The sequence below is a fragment of the Camelus ferus genome, chromosome 3, assembly GCF_009834535.1.
Source record: "Camelus ferus isolate YT-003-E chromosome 3, BCGSAC_Cfer_1.0, whole genome shotgun sequence".
NCBI lineage: Eukaryota > Metazoa > Chordata > Mammalia > Artiodactyla > Camelidae > Camelus > Camelus ferus.
Window position 1 is genome coordinate 13947915 of NC_045698.1, and position 11001 is coordinate 13958915.

Below are 11001 nucleotides of genomic sequence, written 5' to 3' on the forward strand. Positions count from 1 at the left end.
TATCTTCTCTTTCATTACAGTAATATTGCATGCTCCTAAATTTTCTGATTTTGTAATACAAAAGTTTTTTTATAACCTTCTAATCCCACTAATTATATATAGTTATCATTATAACTATTACATTTTTAAAATACTAGGTAATTTATTTTCTCTATGTTTGTATCTTTTGCTTAAAAAAATCTAATGTTTATGTAGTGATATTGATCAATCATTTTATGTTTCCCGTCTTTCTTCTTTAATCTTCCTTTCATCTAATGCTATAAAATAATCTCATGTTTTCTTGTAAAAAACAAATAGCATATGCCCTTAATCAATTTGGTAAACCTTTTGGATGTCAATTTACCTACTTTTACATGGGAGACCAATTGTACCAGAGCCTTTCATGTCATAATGTATTTTAATCTGTAACTCCAACTTGGACATATACCAAGTCATGGTCAACATGACTCCACTTCCTAAGAACGCTACAAAGTCCACTAGATTTATTTTTCAAACCAAATGGATGTTGATTTTTGTTTTATCAGCCCTGTCCCAATTATTTTTCCTAAAATGTACTTGAGTTTTTAGGACTATGCACTCTTTCATATAAATTTTTGGATCACTCTAGATTGTTGACACCAGTAAATGTTACTTACCCTGTGCCAGTACCTAAAAGGTACTAAGACTACAATAAACAAAACAGATAAAAATCCTCATCCTTACGGAGTATGCATTTTTATGAGAAAGAAAGAAAATGGGCAAGATATATAAAACTATATAGTATATTATGCAGTGATAATGCTAAAGATAACAGATATAGTGTGTTTTCAATCAGCCATTTATGTGTTGATTGATCACCAAAATATCTTGGTAGCTTCCAACCATAAATATTTATTTCTATCTTGCATCAACATAAGAACAATGACTAAGTGGATGTAATAGGGAGGATCGTGAACACAGAATGAAGCCACTGAAGGGCATTTAAAGTGTCTTCTTAAACATGGTTTACCACATGTCGGCTCATATTCTGTTGGCAAAACAGTCACTGGCAAAGCATAAAGTTAAAGTAACAGGGACATATATGCCCCCTACAGGGAAAGCATGGTAAGGCAGGGAATAAACAATTGTGAGTAAATAAAACAGTCTGTTCACAGTGTGCTCTCTAGACTCAAATAACTGTGTGCCCCGTAGAGGAAAAATCCATTTCTCTGTTCCCTGACCCCCCCCCCCAAAAAACTCTTTAAATCATGGCACCAGGCTTGATTTCAACATCTTTTACTATAATCACACACAATCTGGCTCTTCTTGATCCGGAGACCACTGAATTAGGACACATTATTTTCCCCACCATGAATCTAACACATAATTGGGGATTAATAAGGACAAAATTATAGAAATATAAGAGAAAAAATTTAAAAGAAAAAAATGGCAGTGGTTCATAGTCATTCAGGAATTATTCTGTGCAATCATTACAAGGATTTCTGTCCCTACGGCTCTGAGGCTAACTAATTTGTTGAACTTTTTCTATTTGCATTTTTAGCCCTGAAACTCATGAAATGTCTGGTTTCTTCCTCTTCCCTTTCATGTCTATTAGAAAAGACCAATATTTTTCCCTGAGCGCATCTCTTCCTTGTAGTACCTTATCAAATGCAGCTTATAACAATCAACTCATATTACACATACTCTCTCTTAAAACCTCTTCTCCTAAAACCACGAGTTCACATTAGGCACCTTTTCTGCCTTCCAAGTTATCCTAGGGAGGTATTTATCAAAGCAAATGAGTCACTTTCTAGCATTATATAAGCTTTACTTCATACTGTGCTCTTCAAACACAATTCTGCATACTTTACTATTGTCATAGTGGTGGTGTAGGTGGTGACAAAACTTGCTTCTATAGAGAAATAGTATGGAAAGCATTATCACTTGGTTTATCAGTCAGCCTTTGTTGCATTGACAGGTAACTCCTGTATCTCAATGACTGACAACCGCAAACATCGTTTCTTCTCATTTTGCACGTCGCAGGAGATCTCCGGCTTGCTTCAGTTCTGCTGTGTTCTGTCCTGCTCACCTCCACTAAGTTCCAGTGTCTTCTCATTAGGCAGAAGGAGTGGCTTCTTTCTAGGTTATGCTGTTATCAGAGCAGAGGCCGAGAACAGGGGAAACTGAGCCAACTCATGCAAGCTCATTAAGCTTTATGCTCAGAGGTGATTTGCACTATGGTGTTTCATATGTCATTGACCAAGGCAAATTCATTGGTGAATCCCAATGGCATAGAGACACAGATATTATTTCATATTTTTGTTTCTGAATATGCCATAATTTCATCTGCCATATGTGATCCTTTTCAAATAATTTCTTAGACTGCATCATAAAATGTTAATGGTTAGCTGAAGTACATTTAAGAAAGGAAGATTTGATGGGAATAATAAAAGAGCATTTGGTTCACTGAAGCTTGTCCCTTTTAATACACTTTTTTCCCAGGATAGTATTGATTCTAATTGCTTCTTAAAAGACCTTGTGTCTTTGCTTCAGTAACTCTGCCAGGTGAGCAAATAAGTCATTCCCTGAGATTAACCCCAGGCCCTCGACTACCGCAACTGTAATTAACTGATCATTAAATGTATTCTAATTAATATTTTTATTACATGAATAATAATATTTATTTGGGAAAGTGACTACCTTCATATAAAATATATATTTATTAGTAGATAATTCTGGGAGAAAATTGGTTGACATGTAAGTGGTTAGATAATGTGATACATGACTTATCCAGGATGTCTGACATTATTAAGATTAACCAGAGGGTTCCAAAATCTCTACCTTAAATTATTTCATGCAGATACAGTTTACATTGAAAATGCTACTTTCAGATTTTTAAAAAGACATATAAGAAACCTAGGATTTTCCTCCATCAAAGACACTTGAATATTGATCATTAAATATTACATGAAGCTCTGCCTGCAATGTTTTAAATACATGAATAAAATAAATGACTAATTCTACAGCTATTGAATGTTACACATCAAAAGGACAACTGCCCTATATCAGAATCTTCACTGTAATCTGGAAGAATATCTTTAAAATTGCTTAACCTATGTCCTGTGTTACCATGTGTCAACAGACACTACTTCAAAGCTGGTTCTTCTGCACAATTTTTTTTTATTCAAAGTAATGATACAATGGGCCACTTTTCTTTTTAACATTCTCTTACTTTCAATCATAAGCATGACTCATAAAAAACTGAAAGTATGTAAACTTGCAAATTCCAGTTGAAAATAATTCCTAGTTTTTTTAGCATGCTATGAAGAATAGGAAATTGACCTGTAAAGACTAACAATGACATTAACTAGTAACAATCAAAATATTTCTAAAAACTATATATCCATGACCATAAACACAATACCTAAAAAAACAAAGTAAGTAAAAGAAGAATCAGTTTACAACTTTGTCATAGCATATAGCCAAATAGACTAGGCACAAATCATAAAACTAATGACATGTTATGACTGGTTAGTTTCTAAATAGGCAACCTCAAAGTATTTCAAAATATTCAATTTAAAATTAAAAGAATGTCTTATTTATTTATAGCTATTACCCTGTTTAAAAAATATGCTCTTCAGGCATATGTATCTTGTTTAATAGAATGAATGTATAATAAAATAATTTTCAATTGTCCTTATTTTATATATTAAATCTCATAACATAGATACATGTATTTTGTCCTTAACAAGGCTGAATGAAAAACTATAATAGACTAATAACTTGCCTGCTTTACAATTAATTAGAGGATTTCAGCTTTCTTTCAAAATTCATACTTTCAATTTAGTCAGGTTGAATATGAAATTCATATACTATTTATCTTCTGCACATGATGGAGTGGTACATATCTGACTAGCTCTCCCATTGAATATAACCACACAAGCTGCACAATATACATAAAATGACTGTCATTAGAGAGCATTCCATGTAGGAAGGCCTGGATGAGGTATGGTCCTTGATGGAAAGGAAGCATAACAAGATAAATTTTATATTCTCAATGACTCAGGGTACTTTTTTAATTTGCCACGCCAGGGAAAAGAGACCAAACAGAAAATATGCACTTTGTGGAGACAGAGATTGGGGTTAAGGGCTGGCACAGCACTTGAAAAGAGAACCAAGGCACAAACAAGAAATGTTAGAGAAATGAACTCAAAAATCGGACTGTAATTTTCCTTGTGGTAACTATAGACACGTAGGGTACATCTGCACATGTGGATTCTCTAAGAAGACAAAACAAAGTACAGCTGGAAGACAAAAGAGCTAAGTGGACATTGCATCCATGAGGCACTAGGAATCAGAATTAGTACATCCTTGTGACTCCAGTTGATACTAGAGAAAAACTGGGTTTTAGGAGTAAGGACTACTTCCCAGGAATAAGGGGAAAAGTTCTAACAAAATCTAACTAACTTAAGTAATCCATATTCTATATGTCTGCAAGAAAATAACAACTCTCTGTGGAGGAAGGTGACATAATCAGGAATTTCTACAACATTTATACATAATGTTCAGTCAATAATTCTAAGACATATTTAAAAATGGAAAATTAACAAAACCAAAAAGAAAACAATCAATAAAGTGACCCAGATATGACGTTAATATTGGAGTTATTAGGAAAGGGTTTTAAAATAGCTACAATTAATATGTTTAAGAATATATAGAAAAAAAAAGGTGAAGAATTTTAGCAGATACCAATAATGTATATTTAATAAGTCAAGTAAAAATTATAGAACCAAAATATGTCTATGCTGAAGAATACACTTAATAAATTTAATATACAAGGTTAATTGGAGAATAAACACAGTGGAAAGGAAGATTAGTGTACTAGAATATAGGTCAACATAAAATATTCAGATTAAAGAAGAGAGAAAAAAAATTAAATATAGAGAGAAAAGAATAATAGACTGACAGTGCATAGTTAAATGACTGAACATGTATACTTTCCAGAATCAGCAGGAAAGAAGTAAGAAAATAAGACAGAAGAAATAATTGAATAAAGGCTGAACAAAATTTCCCAGAACTAATAAAAGATAGATTAAAAATTCCTTATATCTGAAAAGCAGATTCTTTAAAAAGTAAATACTTCCCAGGCACAGTATAACTGAACTTCTAAAAAGCAAATAATATCTTAAAATAAGAAAAATATATTAAAGTAGAATAAATTAATCTACAGTAAAATGATAATAAGACTGAGAGCTGACTTTTTAATAGACAAGGTGGTGGTCAGCAGACAGTTACATTACATCATTAATTATTGAAATAGAAAAAAAAAAACTTCAAAACAGAATTCTATCCCTAGCAGAAATACTTTGTAAAAAGTAGGAAAAAAATAAGTTTATGAAAAAACAAAAAGAAAAAAAGAATCATTGATAGTAGACCAGACCAGCACTAAAAGGGACAGAAAGGGATTTTTAAAGAAAATATAGAATTTCCTTAAAAAAATGATTATAGAAGGAAACACAGAAATTCAGGAAAGAATAAATAGCACCAGAAAGGATAAATTATAATTGACTTAGTACACAATTCTTTACAATTTAACACAACAAAAAATGGCAATTTCATATAGTGCTTAATATATAAGGTAATAAAAATAGCAAAAATCAAAGAGGTTATAATGGTGCTAAACAGTTTAAAGTTGTTCCATTTTTCTTTCTTTTTCTTTTTTTTCTTTTAATTGAAGTATAGTCCGCTTATAATGTTGTGTCAATTTCTGGTGTACAGCATAATATTTCAGTCCTATATATACATATATATTTGTTTTCATATTCCTTTTCATTATAGGTTACTACAAGATATTGAATATAGTTCCCTGTGCTGTGCAGAAGAAACTTGTTGTATATCTTCTTTAGATACAGTAGTTAGTACCGGCAAATCTCAAACTCCCAATTTATCCCTTCCTATGCCCTATCCCCCTGGTAACAAAAAGCTTATTTTCTATGTCTGTTGGTTATTTCTGTTTTGTAAATAAGTTCATTTGTGTGTGTGTGTGTGTGTCTCTCTCTTTTTTTTAAATATTTGAGTGATATCATGTGTTATCTTTCTTTCTCTTTCTGGCTTACTTCACTTAGAATGACGATCTCCAGGTCTATCCATGTTGCTGCAAATTGCATTATTTTAGTCTTTTTTATATCTGAGTAGTATTCCATTGTATAAATATACTACAATTTCTTTATCCAGTCATCTGTTGATGGACATTTAGGTTGTTTCCATGTTTTGGCTATTGTAAATAGTGCTGCTATGGACATTGGGGTGCATGTACCTTTTTGAAATAGAGTTCCCTCTGGATATATATCCAGGAATGTGATTACTGGATCATATGGTATGTCTATTTTTAGTTTTTTGAGGACTCTCCATACTGTTTTCCATAACAGTTGCACAAAACTACATTCCCATCAACAGTGTAAGAGGATTCACTTTTCTCCACACCCTCTCCAGCATTTATCGTTTGTGGACTTTTTAACGATGGCCATTCTGACTGCTGTGAGGTGATACCTCATTGTAGTTTTGATTTACATTTCTCTAATAATTAGCAATACTGAGCCTTTTTTTCATGTGCCTATTGGCCATTTGTATGTCTTTACTGGAGAATTGCTTATTTAGGTCTTCTGCACATTTTTGGATTGGGTTGTTTGGTTTTTTCTTGTTATTAAGCTGAGTAAGCTATTTATATATTCTGGAAATTAAGCTCTTGTCAGACTCATCATTTGCAAATATTTTCTCCCATTCCCTAGGCTTTTTGTTTTGCTTATGGTTTCCTTCGCTGTGAAAAAGCTTATACATTTAATTAGGTCTCATTTGTTTAGTTTTGCTTTAAAAGCCATTCAATTTTTTCAAGTGATAAATTATAATTTAAGGTGGAATGAAATAAATTGTAATAACTAGAGCAAACATTAAAGAAAAATAAAGTAAAATAAAATGGTAATTGAATAGAAAATGAATGAAATCAAATACATGAATAATTCAAAGAAACTAAGAAAGAAGAAAAAAGGGAAGAAAATTAAAAGAAACAAATAGCAAGAAAGTAGACAAATAGAAATACATCAGTAATTTATAAGTGTAGTAAATAAAAATAAACAACAAAAATTGTGAAACCAGATTAAATAAAACAAAACAGTAACAAAAACTTAGCTTAGTGGCTTACATAAAACTTTTTAAAAATAAGAACAATATACTTGAAAGTAAAATGATGGAAAACATACCATCCAACCATTAACCAAAACAAGAAAAAATCTAGTATAGTTATATTAATATTAGACAAAGTGGACTTTAAGTTATAGACTATTATTAGAGTGATGTTTCACAATGAAATATTTTCAATCCAAGAGATAGATACCATGCCTTCAATCTGTATGTATCCAGTAATACGATTTCAAACTATACCTAGACAAACACAACAAAGCAAAACAAAAACTAATACAAAATAAAATAATAAACAGAAAAATATAGCATCATAGTGGGATGCATTAATATATATCTCGGTAGCTGACAAACAAGACTTCTGTATGAATATAGAATATTGTGATGACATAATGAATAAACTTGAACTAATTCACATATGTAGGAAACTAACCATGAAGCTGCAAAGTCTACCCTCTTATAAAGTGCATAGGGATGTGTCTAAATTAAGTCCATGCTGACCTTTGAAGAAACTCTCAAGAAGTTTCAAAAGATGCCTGAAACCACGATAAAATAAATTAGGTATCCTTTTTAAAAAAGTGTACTAGAAAAAGTCCAACTTACTGGTAATTAAAACATGCACTTCACATTTTGATAGATCAAAGGAGAAGCTTGCTTGTTTGTTTCTTTTAATTCCTGTTTCAAGTAAAATATTAATGCTGAATATATTATATGCTATTTATATTTGCTTTCATGAAAATATAAATAATAAATTAAAGACAATGGTCCTTCCTCTAAAATATTTTGCTATCAACAAAATCACATCAATGTCAATATCTTCATCAGTGATACTTCCTTTCTCACCAACATTAAAATTTACCCAAATTTGTTAGTTTTCTAATTCTCAGCATTATGGGAAATACTGCCATCTATTGAACTTTTAGGACTTGATACCCCCCAATATTACATTGTACTTTATCAAGTCTAGTCACCAGTGGGCTAAAGTTGTTGGATCACTTAAAATTTTGCAATCATTTCAAGCTCTTCGGGGAAGTTTTGTTAAACAAGTTTCTGCTGTTTTACTGTGATTATTTGACATGGGTTCCTCTTCTTTCCCCAACTAGATTACTTACAAGGAAATTCTCAAACTACAAGTCCCTCATCTAGGGTATAGAAGGTTTGTGTTATGAACTTTCATGTAAGATATTGATTTTATATGCATATTCTTTATATAGAATAATAGACATTAGTGAGTTTATACCTACCTGAGGAAAAAAATTAAGGAATAACTATAACTTAATTATACCATAGTTGAAGTCAGAGAAGGAAATAGTAAGAATCTTAAGAAGTAGAGTAGATTCCTTTCAATAGAAGGATTAATATTGAGGAATTTACACCTTGAGATGTTTTTCTCTGAAGAAGAACTGGGCATCCCTTGTGTCCTTTGAGTAACGATTCAAGCCATAGATGGGCTGATTTGGTCTCTTTCCCTGAAAGTCTTACCCGTAGCTCCCTTTCCTAATACTGTCCTGCCCCCATGTAAGCATTACCTGGAACTGAGCAGCCGCTGTCCTCTTAGTTGGATGTGTACCATTCAGCCTCTATTCTCCCTGTAGCCTCCCTGACACCGACAGGCAGCCTGCTTCCACCTGGACCTTTATTTGCCTTGCATCTCCCTAGTGTAAAGACTTTGGAAAGCAAATTATCAGTCTAGATCCCTCTAACTCTCGAATGCTTACTCAAACCTATTTAGCTTAAATTAAGATACAGTGATAGCTTTAAATTAAGATATACGATGTAACAAGCTGACTCACTTTCTCAGGCCAGGGTAAATTAATAAAAGAAAGAAAAAGAGAATGTAAAAGATGCTGTGAGAGAATGTTTTCCAAAGTTTTGTGTGCCAGATGTTTACACTGCAATCAATCACAGTATGAATGTAACACGGCTCTCACAGGTAAAGAGAGAAAAAAGTTAGATCAGTAAAAAGAAAAAAAAAACTTAAGAGAAACAATTAGACTACTGGATCTATTTGATGACGGGATATGATCTTAATATAAATTGAACTGCATATGGATTTGTACATTTCACAGTGCCTCATGAACACAAGTCCTCATAATGTATTGTTTCTTCCTCCAAGCAGTTTGCAAAGTTTCCCCCAGATATCGAGCCATTTGATGAGTTATAATGCTTGTGGGAAAATTAAAGAATGCTCTACTGCAGGCTACTCTCGTCATGGTGACACCCAGTCATTCCGAAGGCAGCAGTATGTTTAGTGCTGTATGAGTGCAAAATAAAATCTCTTGTAAACAAATCAGAGTGTGAGGTTCTAGGTGTGGACTAAGTCGGTTTCCAAACCCTAAGAGCATCTTACAGTGTGGCAGGGTCGACAGCTGTCAGTCATTCCAGTCATTCCATTCATTCTGCATGGACGGCTACTGACTGAAGAAAGGTAGGTCCCATTAGCTGTGATGTGTTCACGCAGAGAGTGTACATTTATTCTGCGTCCTTGTCGGGTAAAACCATTTGTTACACTATAAACTGATGCTTCAACAATACCACTATGTCAATCAAAATAAAATTCAGAATATATTTGTCTCTCTTCATCACCATGACAATTTTCTATTGACTTCTAAAATCAATTATAACAGACTCGTCAACTTTAAAATCAGTTTTTAGGTAGAGAAGGAGGGAGAGAATGTGGGAGATACTATTTGTACCATTATCAAACATTTATTGAGCCCCTACTGTGTAAAGCTTGAGTTTTTTCACTCTACTATAATAAAAATTATAATATTAATATATGTCTTAAAAATAGTGGTGGTAGAATCTACTTCAAAAAAGGTAGACAGGTTGTTGTTGCAAGTGATAATAAAGTTTATATTCAACTGAGTTTAGCGTTATCACTGATTTCCTTTTTAAAAACTCTTTGGACATCAGTCTCCTCACCCTATAAAATGACTGCACTTGTCTTATAATGAAATATGTGTATATGCCTATTGTGTGAAATAAGTGACAAAAAATATAAGAGTACTCTGTAATTTTGTAAAATGACTTAAAATTTAATTATGCTTTATGGTTTAATTTGGTGGACTTATCTACGATTTATGCTTTTCTTTAAACATACTTTCTTCACAGAGCAAAAGCCACAGGAAGGAACCAGGCCACATAATCTTATACCTAGAATCAATATTTTAAAGCAGTTTTACCTAACTATGAATTTGACTTGCCTGACTTTAACAAGGGTCCTTCATCAATGTGAGTTTGACAGAGTATTGAAACTGAACTCATTTACAAATTCATTTAGTAATCCTTTCTCCAGGGCGAGGCACCTGTCTGAGCATTCAAGCTTACAGAGACTAATCAAGCATCAATCTTACTTAGAGGGAGATATGCACCTATGGAAATAAATATAGCACAGAAGTGCACGTAACAGGAAACAAGGATTAGTGAACTCTGCAACAGAGTTCAGAGAAACCTACAAGAGGGCTTTTAAAAAAAAAGGAATGTGAGTGTGGAGAATTCTGGGCTGATTTAAGGATGTGCAAACTCTTATCACGCTTTAGGAAGAGGCAGTATTCCATGGCAGGTAGGCGTGGAGTGTCCTGAGAGCAATATTAAGAGATAAGGCTGGGTAAGGCCATTCACGCTGACTTGTGAAAGCCTTTATTGAGGCACCACATTGCCTACTTTATTACAGTTTTAAACATCATGTGTAAGAAAGACATAAGGGACAGCCCCCCTATAGGGTTTGTATGATAATTAATGGTTATTCTGTAAAATGTTACCCACAGTTTCTGCCACATTAGAAATACTCAAACATGTGTCTTTCCCTCTCTGGGGACATCATACACAGTATTTCATTCTGAACAC

General features: G+C 32.9%; 1 protein-coding gene across 6 annotated transcripts in view; it reads right to left on the reverse strand.

The window, feature by feature from the left end:
* Positions 1-11001, reverse strand: part of CDH18 (cadherin 18) — a 627896-nt gene that overhangs the window by 101048 nt on the left and 515847 nt on the right. The gene's annotated exons all lie outside the window — the stretch shown is intronic.